At 38.9% G+C, this 24,415-nt stretch overlaps 1 protein-coding gene and 1 non-coding gene across 2 annotated transcripts in view; one reads left to right on the plus strand and one right to left on the minus strand.

Moving 5' to 3' along the window:
• Positions 1-24,415, plus strand: part of LOC140014268 (oxoglutarate-dependent flavonoid 7-O-demethylase 1-like) — a 176,937-nt gene that overhangs the window by 126,962 nt on the left and 25,560 nt on the right. The gene's annotated exons all lie outside the window — the stretch shown is intronic.
• Positions 8,379-8,485, minus strand: LOC113717437 (small nucleolar RNA R71). The gene has a single exon (XR_003454368.1). It is a non-coding gene; the product is annotated as a small nucleolar RNA R71 (small nucleolar RNA).

A 24,415-nucleotide genomic window follows, 5' to 3' on the forward strand; every position in this document is an offset into this window, starting at 1 on the left:
TGCCTGTTGGTTACGGATCCGAGGGGGTGAAATGTTGGATGGAGGGAAGTAAGTGGAGAATTACGGATTGGAAATACCAACCCGGTTGACGGAGAGTCATCGCGGGAAGGTATACGAATGACCCTGGCAATGCAAGTGGAACTTAGCTCCTTAGAGCTACCATATCCTTAAATTGTTTCTATTTACATTCCATTTGAATTGGCAATTACTTGTACTTTATTATTTGACCTGTTAATTGGGCTTGTTATTTGAACTATGTGATTGCATGTGTGTCCTTTGCCTCACGAGCGTTTTGCTCACCCTGTAGATTTGTTTTCCTTAACAGGATTGAACTCGGAGATGTATTGGAGAAACCCTCATGATGTACTCTTGTCTTAGAGTTTCCATTATATTTTGGCTATGCCTTGGTTTTGGGTTGTACTTTTGGAATCGAAATGTAATATTTGGACACGATGTATATTTGGGATTTAAGTTGTATTTTGAACACCCGATGTACGGGTTGGATAATTGATGACTATTGTTAAGCTTGAACGCTTCCGCATTTACTGTATTTGAGTTATTTACTTGTGTTGTGTAGACTGGTAATAAGCTTGAATGGAATTGCTTGAGTCCTGGCGAGAGTTGGGCAGGCGTCCCATGGATACCCCTTGGTTCGCCTTAGGGAGAAGTGGGGCGTCACAGTTGGTATTAGAGCACTACGTTAGAAATCTATTTGGGAGATATTAGAGACTTTACTCTGGAAATTAGAAATGAGATACCTTAGTTATACCTTGAGTGATGTTTGAGCCAGTTAGTGACTTTAACTTTCTAATCTGGAAATTGTGGTTATTTTGCAGGGATGGAGAATGGAAATGGAGGACCCTGAAGAGGAGGTTCTACCTGATAGTCCTGCTGAGGATTAGACTAGAGTGATAGATCTTTTAACTTGTATAGTTAGAAATAGTTGGGGTGATGCTAGTGCAGAGGTTATTGTATTTTGCTTGACTGTGTGGCCTACTTTTGAGGCACTTGGCTCTACTTTGGTCGTACATGACTAAAAGTACTTTTGTGGCACCTGTATGTCATATTTTGGTAAATGCCACATGACTTGCTAATTGTATGAACTTTGAAGTATAAATACATGTTAATTATTGTTTTTTTTTATGTTTTCAAGTGGCTTGTATATCAAGTACTTTCTCGCGTAATTATTTTATTTCTTACACTAGGCAGAACTAGGATTATAAACGGATGAAGGAGTAGTCGAGGTCATGGGCATGGGACTAGGCAAACCCAACCTCAAGGGGAAGATCAGGGATCGGCAACTGGACAGACTCAGGGATAAGAGAATTTAGAGAGTAACCAAGTGGCTACTACCATTAATAGGATGACTGATATCCTTGAACGGTTAGTTGAGATACAGGGTCCAGAGACAATTAACCAACCCGGGGCCCAAGATAGAGATGATGATAGGGCTTTGGAGAGATTTTTGAAGTTTGCTCCACCTAAATTCAGTGGGGAGCCAGATCCCAAGGTAGCGGAGAATTGGCTAGAGCGGATGACTAATATTTTCGCCGCTTTAGATTGTACTGAAGAGAGAAGGGTGAACTTTGCTGCTTTCCAATTTGAGGGAGTAACACGTGCTTAGTGGGACGTGATAAGGGGAAAGTGGTAGAGAGCCCAAACCCCTTGAACTTGGAAAAACTTTACGAGGGAATTTAATGAGAAATTTCTTCCACCGCCAATCCAAGAGAAACGGGAGGACGAATTTATAAAGTTAAGACAAGGAACTCTTAGTATAGTCGAGTGTGAAGGGAAATTCACTAAATTTTCTAAATACACTTTAAAATTGATGATTAATGAGCGGAAAAGGACAAGGCGTTTCATGCAAGCACTTAATGTGGAGATTTAGGAAGGGTTGGCAGCAACCCAAATCTCTACGTTTACCGAAACTTTGGAGAAAGCGCAGAGAGTTGAGAGCGCAAGACTACAAGTTAGGGAGTTTTTGTGAGACCCCGAAATTTTACTTTTCTTTATAACTCTTATGTGAACTCACTTACCTCTGATTCTTAGTTACTTTAATGGTTGAATTTGAGTCAATGGAGTGAATTTTGTTAAGAAAAGTTTCATAATCTCAACTTATTAGAAAATTTAGAAATTTTCGCAGGAGGCTTCAGGAAATTGGCTATAACTTTGTATTGGAAAGTCAGAATTGAGTTTCTTTTGTTGCGTTTGAAACTAGACTCAGAGGGCTTCCTACAATGTAAAATTTAGAGTTTGATTCAATGTCTATAAATTCTAGGAAATTGGCAAAATTGACTAAAAATTCTACCCAGCACAAATAAACATAGGAATATTGTAGTAGCTTATGACTCAATTTGGACCAACTTATGAACTAAATCTCTTTGAGATGTCTTCTAAAGATTCTTAGCATTTGAAATCTAGTTTTTAGCAAACCATGTTGTATAAATTTTTGATATTTATAACTCAAGTTATGATTTTTCTAAAGGAAGGGCATAAGTTAGGGTTTTTGTGCATACTAGGGTTTTGGTGTGTGTTTTTATGTGCATTTTGGTAGCGTGATTGTGAGGACTTGTAAAATCCCTCATATTTTCTTAAAAATTTCCTTTTATTTGGAATCCAACAATAGCTTTACTACTCATTCATTTTTTCAATAGTTACAATTAATCATAGAACCAGGGGTTTTCCCTTTTCTTTTATCGTTAAGGTAAACTAGGGTTTTTTTACATCCTTTGGCAGTGTGATTACTCGGTACGGAATGTGTACTAAATTTGGCAGTTAAGAGTAAGTTTTAGATAAGAGAAAGTGTGTGATTAGAAGTGAGAATAACAAGTTAGGGAATCATAAGATAAAACCCTAGTACACGTGATTTAAGGAAAATCGGTTTGAACCGACGGGTACCGTTCGCTACCGATCGAATACACCACTTGACCACCACTTTATTACCTTAATCTCCTTGTTTAGTTGAGCTAATTAGCTCTTAATTAACCCTTAAGTCAGCCACTATTATTCACTAAGGAAAAGAGAGATATTTTGGTGGAAATATTTGTGATTAAACTATTTGTCAAGAATCCAACTAAGGTCTTGACCAAGACATTTTCCTTTCTTCTTATCTTTTTTCTTGGCTCATTTTCCTTCATCTTGGTCGTGACTTATGAGAGGAAAAAGAAAAGAGTGAAAACCATTTCATTCCATCTTGATTTCCAGCTTAGGTGAGTGAAAATCAAAAATCTAAATCGATTAACCTCTAAATTGAGAGCTTCGGAAGCTTGGTGTGCTAAAGTTTTTGAAAGGAAAGGTGAAGGATTTCTCTTGCAAGCATCTTAGAGAGGTATTATGGCAGTATTCCTTTATTTCTTTCTTACTCTTGCTTACGTTTGTATAACAACTCATACTTGTGGCAAATGATAGTTCTTTTGGTAGTTTTGATGGATATGGTGGATTTTGAGTTAGGGTTTGAGTTGTTCAGTTGTATTCCTTGTTGTTTAGAGAACATATGATATCTATAATCTTGGATAGGGAGTTGGGATAGTGGTGTAAGACATGAATGAGCATTTTCTACTTTGGTTTCATCAAATTCCAGTTTTAAGGATTGAAACTGCCCTGTTCTGACTAGCATCATTCGTCTATGTTACAGGCTAAATTAGGCTTAGGTTAAAACATCAAAGTTGTAGGCAATGATGTTATATAATTGCCTGTAAAATTTCAACGCGATCAAAGTACTGTAGCATGTAAAATGACCAAAATACCCCTGGCTGCCAAAAGTCTCATTTTGTGGACAGTTTTGAGATTTCACAAGTTTGGCATCGTTTTTTACCTTGATCCGTATCAAATCAGCCTTTGGCCAAAACTTAAAACTTTTAGCCCTATATTTCAGCTTTTCAACACATCTGAAAACGCCTCAAACGGAATTGTGTAGCTTGAGTTATTGCCGTTTGAATTCAGTACTAACAACCAGACTAACCATGAACTTCTGGTTCTATAATTTGCAAATTTGACCTAGATCAACTGTGAACTGGGTTAGGTTGTCTTCATGAAAGTTGTGTAACCCTTTGTTTTAGCTTCAAAACTGTATCAGGTGCACCCCAATTCGATAAACGTAGCTCCAGTTGTGACCAAAATGCTATAAGATGTCAAATCTGTTGTTTAGCTTTTTGTCTTCAAAACTGATTTCCAATTGTATTATTACACTTGTGTTGTAATTGGATGATTTTGGAGCCTAATTGAAGGGGTATGTTAGTAACATTACTTGTGTGTGATTGTTGGGCTGAATTGAGAAAAACAAGGAATCCATAAATGGCTGAAAAATTAGCTAAATACAAAGAGCATGCCGCCCAAATTTTCACTCAAGAACTAGGTATGTGTACTTGTGATTCGAGCAAAGAATTGAAGTTGAATTGAATTTGAATTATCTAGGTTATTTGAGTCCTCTTTCGTAGAGGTATATAAATTAGAATTCGGTCAAAACTCGTACCCTTGGAAAAAATCAATAGAAATACGTTTTCCTCGTCTTTCCGACTCAAATGTGAATTCCAAAGTTTTAGTTGTTTATTTAGCAACACCAAAAGAGCGGGTCTGAATTTTCTAGAGTTTGATACGTAACATGAATCATATCTAAATGAGTTTCATTTACTTGGTTTTCTTGAAGTGAAACTCTTATGTTTCGAACCCTAGTTGATTTTAAACTTTTAAATAATATTGTATCGCAGATTTGGACTCCAACCAAGGAGTTATACCTGAACGTAATTTTTGACAAGCACTAAATCTTCGGTGAGTGCTTCCAAATACCTGATTGAACTTGACAATTGTTTTCAATACTTGGTCAATGTGATGTAATGATATTTGATTGATATGGTCGGGCAGGGTGTACTTTATCGCACTTGCCCTAATGTGATATGTACTTGTTTATTGTTGCAATCGACTTGATATACTTATGCTTGACTTGTAAGTGCTGAGCGGTAGTATGTACCACACTCGATTCGAGTGGGAGATACCTCTCATTCCCGTCTCCGTACTTTTCTCTTGACTAAATCGATTGGTCGTTGACTATAGTGAATACTTGGGAATCCAAACCCCACTGGCTAGTTATTTGAGTCGAGCCAGCAAGGGTTTGGTCGATTAAATAACGAACTATGGGTATCTAATGTTATTGAGTGGAGTACTATCTTCTCGACTAATCGATATACTCGAGTATTACCACCATTGTTTAGTTGGTGTTTAGGCTCGGTAAGGGGGTTGAATGGTGGACGGATTGGTGTGAAGCGAAGCACTACAGGATTGGTTACTTTACTTGAAGGTTAACGGAGTGTTAACTAATACTTGATCAAGCTCTGGTGAAACAACGGGAAATTGGCTCGTGAGAGCCATCTATATCCTTATACTTTGACATGAGTATTACTTATCGGGTTATTGCTTCTTTTGAAAAATTTTACACTTGTTCATTTTGAGATTTGTTATTTGAAGTGTTATTGCTCACTTTTATGGACTAGTTATGCTCGCTACTTTGCTACTTTGATACGTGAACTTTTCAATGATGGTCAACTTGCTATTTGGAACCTCACTGGATTTTTAACTCATTCCATGCCATTTGTTTTTTTATAGGGGGTACGAGCGAGGCGTGAGACTTGTACAGGATAGCGTTGTCTAGTTTTTAGATTTTGCAATTGTACTCGCGCTAACACCCGACTAGGTTGATTGTACTTGGGTTGTAAACACTTTAACGTATTTGGGCGTGTATAAGCCTTGTAGTTGGATTTGAGCATCAATGTATATGTTAAGTTTGAAATTATTGTTTCATTTCTTTCCTATGATCATGATATCTTTTCTCGAGTCAAGCGTAAATGAGTCCTAGTGAGAGTTGGGCAGGCGGTCCGCTAAACAGATGGTATCAGAGCTGCTTCGCGTGGTCTTTGCGCAGAGTGAGTTTAGGGCAAGTGGTGATATGGTCCCGATTATGTAAATAAGTGTAAAGGACTAAGTGCTATTTTTTGGACGTAAACTATGAATCGTGCCTATTATAAGTGGAAATCCCTTATCATGGATAGATATGTACGTCAGGTAGGAATCTCTAGTAGGGGTGATTTACTCTTGGAACCGGCTGACTCGAGATGTGAATTATCTTATTATGGATTCTTGTACTTGAGTACTAAATAGTGGAGAGCACTAGAATAAGGTCTGTATTTTGATTGCACTTGAGGTAAGTTTGTGGTTGATAGGGTATTATTTGTTAGCAATTTTATTATTAATTTTCCCTTTTGTCCCTGTCAAATATTGTGTTAATTGTCGATATCTACTTATATTTGGTATCTGGAATTAATTTCAGGGATTAGAGCAGAAAACTACAAAAAGGAGGCACTTTCTGAAGCAAATTACTTCACAAATGGGAGTCTTCTGCAAAGGTCCCTCAACGTGGCCCACAAGAGAGAAAACAAACGGATTGAGCTGACGAAGAGAGGGCCATGAGAGCCCTAGGAGCCGAGGAAACAAAAAGGAAATTGAGCCGCATCTTTTGTATTCCTTTTTTTGGCTTTCAATTTCGGTGGGGACCACGGGGTAGAAAGCATTGAGTCATTGGCTTTTGGCCTTTAAGGGGGAGTCGTACAGAGGCCAGGGACATCTCTTTTGGGACGGCTCTAGTTTTTAGCTTTTAGCATAGTTTTTAGTTTTCTTTCTTCATACTGGCCTTTAACGCATTCCAAATGTTTGACAATATTTTCCAACGGGAAGAATATCTTTTATTCCTTGCTTTCTAGTAAAAACTGCAATGTTTTTACAATCAATTAATTTGCATGAAGATTTAATTATGCGGCGTGGCTAAACCTTTCATCTAGTCAAGGATCAATTCAACGGTGTAGTCCCGAAAATTTGTGAGATCTAATTAGTTTTCACGCGTCTCTCAATTTATTAATATTTGCACGTTGTCTGCTTGAATTTTCATGGAATTATTTTATTGATTGGATGTCAAGGGTCCGATGTTTAATGTGATTTATTAATCTCTTGTCAAGTTAGTCAATTAAATCCGTAATTGTTTGATTGATTAATATTAGCAACGGCGTGTTTACACACTAAGGGAACATGCAATCTAATTTAAATAACCCTCGCAGCGTGTTATTGATTGGGGTTAGGTTTTCTAGTTATTAATGCAATTGAAAAATTAATTCCTACGGTCGTACCTAGGAGTATTTTCTGGTTAGGGGTAATCAATGGTCGTACCTTGGTTATCAATAAATTAAGAAAATATTGGTCGTTAGAGTCCTTCGGCGACTATAACTAGCCTATTAATAAATTAAGTGAACCTCCCTTGCATCAATGATCGGGTAAGTGGACTCTGTCTAAGAAGTTGTATCCTTAGTTAGAATTTATCTATTCTTGATTTAATTTCTGCTGCATTTGTGCTAGTTAATTATTCATTTTTAGTTTAATTGTTTAATTATTTTTAGTTTCATTCCGATAAAATTTCCCATTACCAATTGAAATTTAAAAGAGACAAATATCTCCAATCCCTGAGAAAACGATCCTACTTGCCACTGTCTACTATTTAATAATTTTTGTCAACTAATTAATTCTGGTATATCGGATTAAGCAAACTCTTCGAGAACAGGGTGAATCAAGTAACCCATTGCACACCTAAAGTCTCTGCTCCGGTACCTAGGATTAATTATAGACTGATTTTAGTGGTATTTAGATTTTTATTATTATTATTGCGCAGGCTCGACACCCTGTCAATTTTTGGTACCGTTGCCAGGGACTGACGTTAAGTATTTGTTTCTTATTAATCTTAATTTTGTTCTAATTTTCTGGTATTTTTCTAATTTATACCTCGATCTTCTTGTATAGGCGAATTAATTTTCGATCTTGAAGTAGAGAAGACTGCGCGTAGAATGAGGAAAGAAACCAGACAGCTCAGAGAGGAGCACTCCAGTGCTGCATCCCAGAGACCTGATCCAGAAATTAAACCAACAGATTCATCTGGTGACACTTCGAGTGACTCGGATCAAGAGGAAATCACCATGGTAAATGCACAAATACTAAGGAAGTTGGCTGCTTCTAATTTAAATCAGCAACCTTTGTGCATTACTTTTTCAAATTTAAATGATAACACATTTTTGGAGTTAAAATTTGGCCTAATTCTTCTCTTACCATCTTTCCATGGTTTACCAGGTGAGGAGTCCTACAAGCACTTGCAAGAGTTCGACGTCGTCTGCAACAGTATGAAACCCCCGGGAATTACTGATGAACAGATAAAAATGAGAGTCTTTCCCTTCTCTTTGAAGGATTCCGCGAAAGATTGGTTGAACTACCTACCACCAGGTAGTATCACCATGTGAGACCAATTGAAGAAAAAATTTTTAAACAAGTACTTTCCGGCATGTCGAGCTGCTAGTTTAAAGAAGGAAATCTATGGTATCAAACAACACCCAGGCGAGTCTCTCTATGAGTATTGGGAGAGGTTTAAGAAACTATGTATCAAATGCCCTCAACATCAGATAAGTGAGCAATTGCTCATCCAATATTTCTATGAGGGGTACTTTTCAGAGACAGGAGTATAATCGATGCTACAAGTGGAAGAGCGTTAGTGAATAAGACTCCTCGGGCAGTATGGGAGTTGATTGAAGGGATGACTGAAAATTCACAGCAGTTCAGTTCAAGAGAGGATGTCTCGACCCGCAGGGTGAATGAGGTAGAAACATCCTCCATCCAACAACAAATTTCTGAATCGACATCCTTCGTGCAACAGTTAGCTGTGAAAAGTGCCTCACAAGCCAAGGTGTGTGGGGTATGTGCTGCCTTGGGTCATTCTACTGAGATATGCCCATTAATTCAGGAAGAAAGTGCAGAGCAAGTGAATATGGCCGGCCACGCGCCTTCGCCAAGAAAGCAGTACGACCCTTACTCAAGCACCTATAATTCTGGTTGGAGAGATCATCCCAACCTCAACTATGGAGTGAATAGGCAGTCAAATTTCGTACCAAATAGGCAGCAAGGGTACCAGCAGCAGTACCAGCCTCGCCCACCACCACCATCTTCGAACTCGAATCCGTCCATAGAAGAGATGATGAAACAATTACTTGCGAATCAACAAAAGATGGATTTAGACCTGCAAAGCATGAGGAATCAATTGGGACAAGTACAATCGTTGCAAACTCAAGTGAATCAAATGGCCATCGCGATCAGCCGTTTGGAATCCCATGTTCAAGGGAAGTTGCCATCTCAAACTGAGTTGAGCCCGAAAAATGTGAGTGCAATGACCTTGAGAAATAGCGAGGAGGTCCAAGGACCCGACCCGGTGATACCTAAGGACAAGGATGAAGAACGAATTGAAAAAGAGTTGGAAGAGGAGAGCAGAGATACCAAAGATTTCCAAGGTAACTTTGGACCCAATAATTACAATTAGGACTAATCCACCTCCCTTTCCTAGCAGGTTAGAAAAACCAAAAAAACAGGACAAGGAGAAAGAGGACCTGGAGATCTTTCGCAAGGTGGAAATCAACATTCCCCTACTGGATGCGATCAAGCAAGTACCTCGAAATGCAAGGTTTTTGAGAGACTTGTGTGTCAACCGAAAGTGGTTGAAAGGAGATGAGCGAGTGGTAGTAGGGAAAAACGTGTCAGCAATCTTACAAAGAAAACTCTCACCGAAATGCGGAGATCCAGGTATGTTCACCATTCCCTGTAGGATAGGTAATACCTTTGATTGGGAAGGCTATGTTAAACCTAGGAGATTCGATTAATATGATGCCCAAGTTTATATATGCTTCTTTGAATTTAGGTCCTTTAAAAGAGACTGGAATAATAATTCAACTGGCTGAATGAACCAATGCATACCTTGACGGGTTGATTGAAGATGTTTTAGTGAAAGTTAATGAATTAGTTTTTCCAACCGATTTTTATGTGCTTAATATGAATTATGAACACTCTCATGACCCATCACCATTATTATTAAGCAGACCCTTCTTGAGCACAGTTCAAACCAAAATTGATGTAAATAAGGGTACTTTGTCTATGAAATTTGATGGCGAGATTGTTCATTTTAACATTTTTGAAACTATGAAATATCTTTAGAATTGCATGCTGGCTCTGTTTTCTCTATAAATGTTATTGACCCTGCTATACAAGAAGTTTTTGAAATTGAAGGCAGGGATGAGTTAGAAGTTGCCTTGACCAAGCACTTCAAGTCAGAGATGACGTCTGGAGTAGAGTTGAGTGAAGAACTGAGATGTGTGATTGGAGCGTTGAAAACATTGCCAATCACAAAAATAAGGTATGATCTCGCACCCATTTTTACGCCTGAATCATCTGTGGTGCAGGCGCCTATCTTAGAGTTGAAACCTCTGCCGAAACACCTCAAGTATGCATACTTGGGTGAGGGGGAGACACTCCTGGTGATCATCTCCGCGAGTCTATCAAAAGTCCAAGAAAACAAATTGATTCGAATTTTGAGGGACCATAAGCAGGCGATAGGATGGACCATTGCCGATATCAAGGGAATTAACCCCACGGTATGTATGCATCAGATTCGACTCGAGAAGGGTGCTAAGCCTGTGCGGTAGGCTCAGAGGAGACTAAATCCCCTCATGATTGAGGTAGTAAAGAAAGAGATCCTAAAACTATTTGATGTGGGGATAATCTTTGCAATATCAGATAGCACCTGGGTGAGTCCAGTACAGGTGGTCCCAAAGAAGGCAGGGGTGACGGTGGAGTCAAACCAAGAGAGTGAGCTCGTACCAGTTCGAAAGCCCACCGGGTGGCTGCAGTGTATAGACTATAGGAAGCTAAACGCCATCATGAAAAAGGATCATTTTCCCCTTTCATTCATTGATAAGATGGTAGAGCGATTAGCAGACCGAGTTTACTATTATTTTTTGGATGAATTTTCAGGTTATTTCTAGATTGCTATCGCACCCGAGGACCAAGAGAAGATAACATTCACGTGCCTGTTTGGAACATTTGCATACCGAAGAATGCCATTTGAGCTCTGCAATGCACTTGCTACCTTCCAATGATGCATGGTAAGTATCTTTTCAGAGTATATTGAGAACATTATTGAGGTCTTTATGGATAATTTCAATGTGTATGGAGAAAGTTTTGATAACTGTTTGGATAACTTCAAATTAATTTTGATAAGGTGTATAGAAGCTAATCCCGTGCTTAATTGGGAAAAATGCCACTTTATAGTTGAGTACGGAATAATTTTGGGTCATGTAGTGTCGTCTAGGGGTATTGAGATTGATAAAGCAAAACTAGATGTTATATCTACTTTACCTTACCCTGCGAGTGTGCGGGAAATGCGTTCTTTCTTGGGTCACGCAGGTTTCTACAGAAGATTTATCAAAGATTTCTCGAAAATTAGAGCATCCATGTTCCAACTTTTGCAGAAAGAGGTGCTCTTCGAGTTCGATGAAGCATGTAAGAGGGCATTTCATAGGTTAAAGGAGTTATTGACCTCCTCACCTATTATCCAACCTCCTGATTGGAACCTACTATTTGAGATCATGTGCGATGCTAGCGATTATGCCGTGGGCGCGGTTCTAGATCAAAGAGTAGGAAGGGCAGCCCATGCTATATACTACGCATCTCGAGCCTTGAACGGAGTTCAATTAAACTATTCCACCATTGAAAAGGAGCTCTTGGCGGTAGTTTTTGTTTTAGAGAAATTTAGGTCTTATTTGCTAGGTGTTAAAGTGATTATTTTCTCTGATCATGCAGCATTGTGATATCTGTTCACCAAGAAAGAGGCAAAACCACGACTTATAAGGTGGATACTGTTGCTACAAGAGTTTGACCTGGAGATCAGATACAAGAAAGAGGCGAAAAATTTGGTAGCAGATCACTTGAGTCGAGTACAAGTCACCGAAGACGACCTCCCGTTGAGAGAAACTTTCCCCGATGAGCATTTATTTTCTGTTAATTTATCCTTGCCTTGGTATGCGGATATTGTTAATTTTCTAGTCACGGACAAGTTTCTTGCAGGATGGCCTAAGGCAAAGAGAGACATGTTAAGGAGTGATGCAAAGTCTTACATCTGGAATGACCCTTACCTCTGGAAGTGTGGTGCCGACCAAATCATTCGTAAATGTGTAAGTGAAAACGAATTCCAATCTATCTTAGTTTATTGTCACTCTTTTGCGTGTAGAGGTCATTTTGGACCAACGAGGACGGCTTGTAAGGTTCTAGAGAGTGGATTCTATTGGCTGACCCTCTTCAAAGATGCCTACTCATTTTGTAAGTCATGTGATAAGTGTCAACGAGTAGGTAATATTTCTCGTAGGGATCAAATGACCCAAATCCCAATGATTTTTGTTGAGATTTTTGACATCTGGGGTATTGATTTTATGGGGCCTTTTCCTTCGTCTTATGGTTTTCTATATATATTGCTTGCCGTAAACTATGTTTTGAAATAGGTGGAAGCAAAACTCACCCGTACTAATGATTCCAAGGTGGTTGCAGAATTTGTCAAATCTAACATTTTTGTTCACTTTAAGATGCCGTGAGTGATTGTAAGTGATCGGGATACTCATTTCTGCAACAAGACGATTGCTGCACTTTTCATGAGGTATGTCGTCTTACATAAGGTATCTACATCCTATCATTCTCAAACAAATGGTCAGGCGGAAGTATCGAACCGAGAGGTCAAGTCGATTTTAAAGAAGATGGTTCAACCCAATAGAAAGGATTGGAGTATGAAACTTGAAGATGCCCTATGGGCATATAGAACGGCGTACAAGACGCCAATCGGCATGTCCCCTTATCATTTGGTATTTGGAAAGCCATGTCACCTCCCCGTCGAGTTCGAGTATAGAGCATTTTGGGCTGTCAAACAATACAATATGGATATCGAGGAGGGCGGAATTCAAAGAAAGTTGCAATTACAAGAATTGAAAGAGATTCGCAATGAAGCCTACGAGAATGCCGTGATTTATAAGGAGAAGAATAAAATATTTCATGACTAGCAGATCTCTAGGAAGACGTTTGAATGTGAGCAAAAAGTTCTACTGTACCACTCGAAATTGAGGATATTTCCGGGTAAGTTACGTTCTCGTTGGATCGGTCCCTACGTTGTAACTAATGTCTTTCATTATGGTGCAGTGGAGATCCATAGTTCAAGGATGGAAAAGAAATTTGTGGTGAATGGTCATTGTCTCAAGCAGCATTATGAAGTGGTTCCAGTTGAACGAGTGGAGATGATGCATTTAGAGGACCTGATTTGCTTAATTTAAGCAAGTTTGGGGCTATGTCTAGCCAAAAACATTAAAGAAAGACGCTTTTTTAAAAGGCAACCCGAATATTGGTTTTATTATTTTTAGTTGTCCATTTCTTTTGTTTTGTCGTTTCCCCATTGGGTAGTATCAGTATTAATATTTTCCTCCAGTATGACCAAGAAGTGCAATCTTGGCGTGCCCACGCCATATTCATGTCTCTTGAGGTCAGTGGACGTTTATGGATCTTGGTACGCCCATGCGGTGTTAGTGTCTCCTGAGGTCAGTGGATATTTACCAATCATAGCGTACCTTAGGAGACACTAACACCGTGCAGGGCACACCAAAATTGGTAAACGTCCACTGATCTCAGGAGATACGATCATGGCGTGCCCAGTGGACGTTTATCAATCTAGGCGTGCCCCGCGCGGTGTTTGGTGACCCAAAAACTGAAAAAAATATTTATTTATTTATTATTATTATTAAAAGGAAAAGGAAAAAAGATTGTTTTTTTTATAAACCTTTAAATAAAAAAAATACTTTAAAAGAAATTTCAAATTTGGACAATTTACGTTTGAATAATTTTTAAAAAAATATAAATGAAGAAAAAACCAAAAAAAAAGGGAAAAATAAAAGACAAAAAAAATCTATTTTATTTTTCCTTTTCTCTTTTCTTTTTTTCTTCTTTCTTTCTTTCTTTCTTCCTTTCTTTTCTTTCTTCCTTCTTCCCCGCTGCTTTCCCTTTTTCCCCTTTTGCTTTCCTCTTCGTCCGACATCCCCAACGCGCCACCTGAAGTTCACCGCTGCCGCCGGCCCCAAGCTCCACTTCGCCGCACCTCCACCAGCCGCATCACTACGCGACCAGCACCAACTGTCCTCCAGCTTCATCCTCGGCTAGAGCCTCCACTGGCTCGCGGCCAAGCCACACGCCGCCAGCGGGCGACTTCACGCAACACCAGCGGCGAATGCCGCCGGCCCAACTGGCGCGACACCAAACCAGCGCGCCGTCGACAAAGCCCAAGCTGACAGACCGAGCCGCTTTTTTCTCTCCACAGCTACCCACCAGCGCCACCTCAGCTCATCCACCACCAGATCGAGCGACCTCCACCAGCGTGCTTCTCTACCTCAACTCGACATCCAGCGCCTTTGACCGCCGCCGCAGCTCCTCTTGTGCTGCACGCTGCCTCCTTCCTCTGCACAGCTCGACTAGCCCATGCACGACCGCCACCAACACCACCAGCTCCACTGCGCAGGCGAGCCCCCTCTCGCGTTTCCCTCTTCAGCGTACCTTCGCCACCTGTCAAAAATTGATAGGTGGAGGTATTGTTTGCCCTTCCTCCTTCACAATTTCTAGACACTAATTGCTGGATTTGGTTCGCAAATGGGGTAATTTGCTTGATTTGTCATCTGATGATTTAATTAGGGTTTCTCTTGCAATTTTAGGGTTGATTTTTTAGGGCGTTTTTGACAGTTGACTTCATTGGGCATTTTTTGCTATTCATTTTGGACAGAATTGAGTTTAATTGTTGCTATATGTGGGGGTGTGTTATGATATTTATTGAATTGATTTTGCGTTTGACTCCATTGGGACCACCATTGCTTATTGCCTGTAATTGATGCTTTGTTGAGACGTTTGTCTCGACCTTGGGTGCCTAAAGTGTACATTTTGTTGATAGGGTTAGCTATTGGATTTAATTTTTCCCTGTGCTTACACCGGTGGTACTGGTGAGGGTAGTTTATATAATACGTCACTCCTGTGTTATTGGTTGCCTCATTGACTACTGGGCATCTTTATTGAGTTATTTCCATCCCACTTCTGTACTGCTGTTGCTGGAGTGCCATTTCCTTGAGTCATTTGCTAATTTTAGTAGGTGGAATTGGGTACTTAACTGTCCAATTGGAGACAGTTGCATTTGTCTGTTGACATAGGTTGTCTCTATTTGCCTTGTTTCGGTGGTAGTGTGGCTAATTGCTGAAATTTGGTGATCGTTTTAAACACTAGCACTACTCATAACTTTTGTACTCTTTGGACTTGCTTTCTGGCATTGCTACTTTCTACTATTGTGCTGGTTGGGTTCCCTAAAGGTCTTTCATATCATATATTGTGCACATTCTAATTCTGGTTGATTAAGTGATCTCTTCGTACCCATGGTACTACCCCGATCCTCCTCTAGGTCTAGGACTCCTAGACCTCACAGCCACCTTTACCCCAGCACTCCATACCCGCCTCTGACCCATTGCACGACTCTTCTTCTTCTGGGAGGAGGACTCGCCTTGGAAGGCAAAGAGCCGTCCATATCTCTGACCCTGCACATTTTGGAGGTAATTTGGATTTCACCAGGGCAGCCGACAAGCGGCGATATGCTGCTTGTTGTGAACGGCAGATTATTCCCTGTCGTTATCGAGATGCCGCCACCTTGGGCCTTCTAAATATTCGAATTGATTTTGACCGGTTGATTGAGGCCATTGGGTGGCTTCCCTATTCTCGTATTACTAACCGTCCAGCCTTTGTTGAATTAGTTAGGGAGTTCTATGCCACATTTGAGTTCGACCTCCCTATTGGTTACACAATTTCTACCCCTAATGTCATCCGCTTTCGTTTAATGGGTCAGGAGTTCCACCATTCCATTACTGACTTCAATCTGGCCCTTGGTTTTATTGATCCAGCCTATGTCGAGTCTCGTGAGTATGCCGAGAGTGCATGTGACTACGTCCAACCCTTTTTTACCCGCTATCGACATATTTGGGAGAAGATGTCCGTAGATAGGGATAATTATGACTCTCGTCTATCTAAGGGTTCTTATCTGAAGGACCCGGCGTCTCGCTATATCCACCGTTTCTTGGCCTATAGTTTCTCGGGTAGGCGAGATAGTTCGGGCATTATGTCTAAACCCGAATTTTTCTTTATATAGTGCATACATAACAATATTAAGGTCAATCTTGGGTGCTGGCACGCTTCTCAGTTCAAGTCTGTTTTGCCTAAAAAGAATCGCCCCTTGATTCTTGGGTCATACATTACTCACTTGGCTATTAATTTGCATGTACTTGATATTTTCAACCATGATTTGCATACAGCCTATTACATGGAGCCTTTGGACATTCCGTGTTTAGAGAAAATGGGTTTGGTTCAGGAGGGTGACGACGGATGGGAGGTTGTTCCCCCAGGACCGCTACGCGCTCCCCCTCGGTCATCTTTTGCCCGAGCCTCCACTGCTGGAGATGATCCCAGCCCGTTTACCTCCTCTCCGCCCCTTCCCACCCCAATGGCCGACGACTGGTCCAACTTCGAAACACAGTTGAGAAACTGGAGATTAGCGTGACCCATATTGGCATCAACTTGTATAGCATGGCACAAAATCTGGCAGCATTTATGCAACATGCCAGATTGCTCTTCAGTTCGCACCCGATCCACCCCTGTTTTGACGACTTTAGAGAAGTACCGTTGCCCTTTTCCTTCCTTTTTGCTATTACATTATCACATTGAGGACAATGTGTGACTTAGGTGTGGGGGGTCGGTTTAGGTGCTAGTATTTCCTGTTTTCGATTTATGGGTGTTTTCCCTTTGTTTTTAGTTTAGATGTTTTTCCTGTTTGACCTAGGAGGGGCTTAGATTCGACAATTTTCTGCCTGGCTTGCTGTTAACTTGGCGAATATTTTGGCAGCTCACTCTTGTATTGCTAGTTGCAGTTTACTCTATGAATTTAGTTTCGGCGGCAAGTAAGAGCATGTTGTCTTGGTGAATATTTTGAGTTTAATGACTTGGTGCAATTTATGGTTAACTTGTTTAGGCAATATAAATATTTTGCTGGCACTGTTGTGTGGATTGGTCCCCTGTTGACCTTGGTTCTCCATATTTAGGAGATAGCGTGGGCTATGATCTTTAATTACCTGGTATTTTGGTATTTTATTGTGAATAACATATGGCTATACTCCGCTAGTATCGTCACCTAGTAATCAGGAGTTTTTACCACAAGTGTCGACTCTCGCGTCAAAAAATGGCGATATCTATGAGTAAGTAGTTCTGGAACTGTGAAAAGTTGAGTAACTGGACTCTTTCATCTAAAAATGTCAGAGTTCACGTCAAAAGACTTGAATGGCTTAGGACTAAGCATTTATTCGTTCAATCAAAAAAAAAAAGAAAAAGAAAAAAAAAATATCAGATGTGGGAAATATGTAAGTCTATGATCATGTTGGCCCGCCGATCCTTGGTTCTCAATGTTGAGATTTTGTTTGCCAGTTGACTTAATTGTTGACTGTTGCTAGTTAATATTTGAATTTTCTAGGTGAGTTAGCCATGAATTGGACGAGTCTATGAACTTAGGAGCTAACCAGGAGAGATATGACTTGATACTTAGCCACTAAATCTTGATTTTGGTGTAAGCACAGATGGCAATAGATAACGTGAGAGCTAGCCATTGTTGAGTTGAGTTGTCCCCATGCATGAAAACAAGCATGATTCAGGTGTGGGGGGAATTGATAGTGTATTATTTGTTAGCAATTTTATTATTAATTTCCCCTTTTGTCCCTATCAAATATTGTGTTAATTGTCGACATCTACTTATATTTGGTATCTGGAATTAATTTCAGGGATTGGAGTGAAAAACTACAAAAGGAGGGACTTTTTGAAGCAAATTACTTTACAAGTGGGAGTCTTCTGCAAAGCTCCCTCAACGTGGTCCACAAGAGAGAAAACAAACGGATTGAGCTGATGAAGAGAGGGCTATGAGAGCCCAAGGAGCCGAGGAAACAAAAAGGAAATTGAGCCGCATCTTTTGTATTCCTTTTTTGGCTTTCAATTTCGGTGGGGACCACGGGTAGAAAGCATTGAGTCATTTGCTTTTGGCTTTTAAGGGGGAGTCGTACAGAGGCCAGGGACATCTCTTTTGGGACGGCTCTAGTTTTTAGCTTGTAGCATAATTTTTAGTTTTCTTTCTTCTTACTGGCCTTTAACGCATTCCAGGTGTTCGACAATATTTTCTAACGGGAAGAATATCTTTTATTCCTTGCTTTCTAGTAAAAAAACGCAATGTCTTTGCAATCAATTAATTTACGTGAAAATTTAATTATGCGGCGTGACTAAGCCTTTCATCTAGTCAAGGATCAACTCGATGGTGCAATCTTGAAAATCTGTGAGATCTAATTAGTTTTCACGCGTCTCTCAATTTATTAATATTTGCATGTTGTCTGCTTGAATTTTCATGGGATTATTTTATTAATTGGATGTCAAGGGCCCGATGTTCAATGTGATTTATTAATCTCCTGCCAAGTTAGTCAATTAAATTTGTAATTGTTTAATTGATTAGTAATAGTTGCAACTGGCATATTTACACACTAGGGGAACGTGCAATCTAATTTAAATAACCCTCGTAGCGTGTTATTGATTGGGGTTAGGTTTTTCTAATTATTAATACAATTGAAAAATTAATTCCTATGGTCATACCAAGGAGTATTTTCTGGTTAGGGGTAATCAATGGTCGTACCTTGGTTATCAATGAATTAAGGAAAAATTAGTCGTTAGAGTCCATCGGCGACTATAACTAGCCTATTAATAAATTAAGTGAACCTCTCTTGCATCAATGATCGAGTAAGTGGACTGTGTCTAAGAAGTTGTATCCTTGGCTAGAATTTACCTATTCTTGATTTGATTCCTGTTACATTCGTGCTAGTTAATTATTCATTTTTAGTTTAATTGCTTAATTTTTTTAGTTTCGTTCTGATAAAATCCCCCTTTACCAATTGGAATTTAAAAGAGACAAATATCCCCAATCCCTGAGGAGACGATCCTGTAGACACCAAATTTTGGTGTAATTTCATTTGCTGTTTATTTTTAATTTTTTCATTTTAGTTTTATTCGATTTTTAGTTTTAGTTTCTAGTTTTATTTTTATTTTTAAGCTGTTAGCATAGAATCTCTTGGAAAATGAATGAAAATGAGAAAGTGAAAAGAAAAGAGGAGAGAAAAGAAAAAAAAAAGAAAATTGCCCACAAAATATGTTTTATGTCTTCTAAATTCAATCTTTTGGCATTTTGTTTATTTTTGTTAAGTTATTTTGAAAAAAAAAAAGAAAAAAAAAGAGAAAAACGATGAAAATAGGAAATGGAAAAGAAATGGAAATTGCACTTTATTGTTCTAGTTTATTTTTCATCAAATGTTAATTATTTTGTTTTGGTTATTTCTTTTTATTATTATCAATTTTGTTTGTTTCAAAAAAAAAAAAATCAAAAAATCAAAAAATCAAAAAATCAAAAAATCACAATTCTATTTCTGCCGAATCCATTTCCATTTTACATTCCAGCACCTTCCATCTCTATGCCGACTTATAACCACTAATGCACTCCACTATATCACACACTAGTATATCAACTACCATCCACCACAATATATTTCTTTTCAATGGCTTTTCAGCCGTGGGTGAGCAAGGCTTCCTGGGCCAACTTTAAAACAAAAACATCTCCAATTCTGCCGGATGACATCTGAGTCTCCACTCACACCCCATTTCCCTTCATTCGTGACTTGTTTCCCATTGGAGCAACTCCAACATTCCAAAAACACTTCCTCTCCAGCCTCTGCCTTGTGACCATCGACAGAAAGTGCGAGAGAGAGAGAGCGGCAACCGTGCATCCGAGAGGGAAGAAAAGGATCCGCGAGCGGCAAAAATTTTTCTGGTTCCATCCGTGAGTTGAAGTAAGACAGAGAGAAGCTGTGAGCGAGCTTCACCCTTCTGCATTTCTGTTCTACCAGCTGCAATCAAGTTTCCAGCCGCAACAACCACCAGTTCCATCATCTGCCACAGCCCACGCAAATCAGAATTTCAGCCGTGCGTGAGAGCCGAGAGGAAGAAAAATTTCCGAGTTTTTGTGCGTGAGCTGAGCTTCCAATTGAGGTAGATTCTATTTTTAGATTAGCTTTCTAGAGGTTGATGATGGTGTTTAAGTACTTGCATGTGGGATTTGTATGTTCGGATGTTGAAATCTGTCTTGGTAGCATCTGGTTCTGCCGAGAGTAGATTAGGAGTTGCAGTTTTAATTCTTGTTTCCCTGACATCATCTGAGCATGAATCGATGATTAGCTAACAAAAACTGAGTGGATTAAGCTAGTTATAGCTTTGCATGTGAGTTTAGGCGGCCAGATTTGTAATTAAGAAAAGAAGAAAATTTCTGTGCGCTAGTTATGTTTTCTGCCGAGAGCTTGAGCTGGAAATTTTGGTTTTAATTTGCTGGGTGTGATGATTTGAGCTTAATCTTGAATCAACCTGATAGATAAGCTCCTTACTTAGTATTGCATGCGAACCTTATGGCCAGAAATCTGATTGCATGGCTGGAATTTTTTTTTTTTTTTTTAGAAGTTGTTGGACTGCTAAACACTTTTCCAGCTTAGCTGATGAAGTTGTTTTGGGAGTTGTATGGGTATTTTAGAATGAGATTTGCTGGAAAGTGTTTGATTCTCACTGGGTTATGTGTTTAACTAACTTAAGACAAGATGATTAAGCTTTGCATGCAGTTCATTAGTTCGGTTAAGCAAGAAATAAAAATGAACAAGAAAATTGCTGCATTTTTCTTCTTACTGTTTCTTTCCATGGCTGCTTTCTGAGTTTGTACTTCAGCTGCATGTTTAATTGTGTTTTGAAGAGAGGAAATGGAAGGTTGGGTGTTGAGTTTGAGTGTTTAAACATCTAAAATATTTGAGCTGCAAAGTTCACGCCAGAAATTCTGCTGCATTTTTTATCAATTCGGCCAGACTGCATTACCTGCTTCCTTTGAATGTAGTGGAGAAAGATACTTGACTCACAGTAGCGAATTGGTCAAACTTGATTTTAATAAGGATCTATTGCAGTCTACTTTTATTGATGTTATTACATCTATTTTCTTCTCAAAAGGTCCTAAGGAGGTGTTAAGATTCTTCAATTTTTTGACACTCTTGTTGATGGAAAATCTGTATTCCGAGGGGTTTAGTGTGTGTTTGGAGGATTTTTATATACCAAAGGCTATTATTGAGGCTGTCCAGCAAAGTCTTCAAGATATTTCACCCTTGCTATATCATATGCGCTCAACTCAAAGTGAATCAATAAAATTACAGCAATCTTTTTCCATCTTGCCTAAAAGTTCCATAAGTGTTTTATATAATTTCCTTCTATGTTTTGCTTGTTGGATGTGAGTTTTATTTGTTTTGATTGCTTAATCCAGAGTTTGGACAAATGAAATGGTTATACTTAAGGCTGTCTAGAGCCCATTTGTAAATGAAGCTGCAGCAGACTTCTCCTTTAGTTGTAGCAGATTTTGAATATCAAATGTTTGCATGTTTTTCTTTCAGAATGTGGCGTGATATCCTGTTAAGTTTTTTAGCCTTTTTAGATGCGGAAGTTCTTATTTTGGTTGCTTAGTTTTCTATTTTGGTGTCTGGGGAACAAAGTTTAGATCAAAATTGGGCATTTGGATGGGAACCTGCGTTTTTGGGAAATAAAATTTCCAGCAAGTTCTATTTTCTGCCGCAATATGGTTCATCATTTGATCTTTCATTTCATTTTAAGGGTTGGTTGTTTATGAAGGGATTGAGTTAACAAAAATGTTCAGTTGTCAAGGGTGTTTGAGAGTTGGTGTTAGTTAGTTAGTTTGTTTAAAATCTGGCATGAAGTTTACAAGAGGAAGCTGCCGAAAGTTTATTGCAGAAACTTGTTTACGTTGTTTTCTTTGTTGCATGAATTTGGCATGTAAAAAGTTTCAAAAAATTGCAAATCAGTCCCCCATGTTCCTCCGCATATTACTAAGGCCCAACTATGTTCTAGTAGCTTACAATTGGGTTCCAAAATAATTGCAATTTGAGTCATGACTTGGCCCCCTTCCTTGCTTTTGAGCTCATTCAAGTTGCAATTAGGTGGTTTTTGATGTTTTTGCTTATACTTTACTTTTAAATTGATGCCTTGACCCCTTTATTGTTTTGAAGCCATTTTCCTTCATTTGCTTACCATTAGGGGAAGGTATAACTTTCTTTTATCCTCTTTACTTCTCTCTTACGTGCTCCTACGTGTTACGTGAATTGCATGTCTACTTGGCTTTCTTAAGTTTTCTTTAATTCCTTTCATTTTTAAGTCTTTCTTTTATTTTATTTATGGGGTATGTGTACACCTCTTGGCTTGTAATAGATAGGGCATTGGAGAGCACTTTGTCCATTTTTCCCCCTTCCCCCATTTGTTTTAGTTAGCCCATGTAATAGTTTCATTTGCTTTTGGGGTATTATTTGGTTTGCTATGTGTTTAATTTGCTTTATTAAGCTATTGCATCTAGTCGAGCATGCTAAGTGTTATGTGCTACGTGTTATAAGTGATTTTGCATGTCTACTTGCTTTCTATATTTATAAATGAATGTGATGGATGAATGTACGTTTCCACTAGTCCAACGCTAGTCGGAATTCATAGAATGGGCTAGTCCAACGCTAGACCCTTAGGGACTTCCCCTCGTTAGTACATGTTTGCATGTTCATTACATGTCATGCATTTTTTTTTTATTTTATCATTTTGCATGCCCCTCGAACCCCTTTTCCCTCCATTTTAGGATTTTTGCATTTCATGCTAGTTATAGGGTTCATCTGCTTGAGGGTCCCCTTAAATATGGGATATAGACGAGTGTGGCTTTTTCTAAGCCTTAGCACGCTTGTATTCCCTCTATAAAAGGGCAAATTGAGTCACGATTTAGGTCTCCCCGTACCCAATATGCATGAATTCCCTAGGCTCATGCATTTTCAAATCCACTCTACCATTTTATACCCTCATCACACTTTCATTTTTCCTCCCATTTTGCACACGTGCATCTTTATTTTTCTTCACTTGCACACGAACACTTTTATCATCACTTGCATACATGCACTTCATATTATCATTTCACATACCGTACCTTGCCCACTCACGTGCACATTTTCATTTACATATTTATTGTTTTTTATTACTTTTTCAAACTCATGTCCTCACATTGCATACATGCATTTCATTCATTTGCATCTCACTCGCATTATTCGTGACCTCTCCAAAGGGTCATTATTGGGCTTCACAATTAATGTGATTGGCACCATTCAACCTTTGAAGAGAAATTTCCCCCAATACCCCTAGGTCTAGGGTTTGCATTCATATAGTACATCCAAATGTAATAAATTCTTTGGTTAAAACAAGAAAATATTTGATTAAATCACGCAACTAGCCTTGGCTAGGTCGAAGGGGTGCTTTGGATTTTTATCCTTGCCTTCCCCTTCGTCAAATGTGACTCCCGAACCTTTTTCGTTGGTTTACGTGGACTAGGAGTCGTTTAAAAGGGGTTTCTTAATATTTTTTCCTATTTTTCTTTAAAAATTCATTTTTAGGTGACTTGGTACACCTTAACTCATTACCAAGTGGCGACTCCGATTTTTTTACTTCAAAAACCCTTTTTAAACTATAATTTTGGGTCAAATCGTCGCATTCTCAAGCCCCCATTTAGACCCATTTTTCTTTTAAATAACAATTCATTTTCCAATCACAAATTGAATCAAAAAATACATTTTCTCAAACCATTTATTTATTTTATCAAAAAATGGGGCGCGACAGATCCTATTTACCACTGTCTACTATTTAGTAATTTTTGTCAACTAATTAGTTCTAGCATATCGGATTAAGTAAACTCTTCGAGAACAGGGTGAATCAAGTAACCCATTGCACACCTAGAGTCCCTGCTCCAGTACCTAGGATTAATTATTGACTGCTTTTAGTGGTATTTAAGTTTTTATTATTATTATTGCACAGGCTCGACACTCTGTCAGTGGTAGCACTGTAAGTGAGAAAAAATCACTTGAAAATTGGAGAAAAAACTTGTAGCATCATGTTTTGTGTGAGCAAAGGTTAGAATTTCAAGGACGAAATTCTTTTGTGGGGGAGAGAGTGTGAGATCTTGAAATTTTACTTTTCTTTATAACTCTTATGTGAACTCACTTACCTTTGATTCATGGTTGCTTTAATAGTTGAATTCGAGTCAAGGGAGTGAATTTTGTTAAGAAAAGTTTCATAATCTTGAGTTGGTAGAAAATCTAGAAATTTTCGCAGGAGGCTCTGTACAGTTTTGGGAAATTGGATATTACATTGTATAGGAAAGTCAGAATTGAGTTCTGTTTGTTGTGTTTGAAAATAGATTCAGAGGGCTTCCTACGGTGTAAAATTCAGAGTTTGATTCAATATCTATAAATTCTACAAAATTGGCAAAGTT

This window comes from Coffea arabica, chromosome 9c, assembly GCF_036785885.1.
Source record: "Coffea arabica cultivar ET-39 chromosome 9c, Coffea Arabica ET-39 HiFi, whole genome shotgun sequence".
Taxonomy (NCBI): Eukaryota; Viridiplantae; Streptophyta; class Magnoliopsida; order Gentianales; family Rubiaceae; genus Coffea; species Coffea arabica.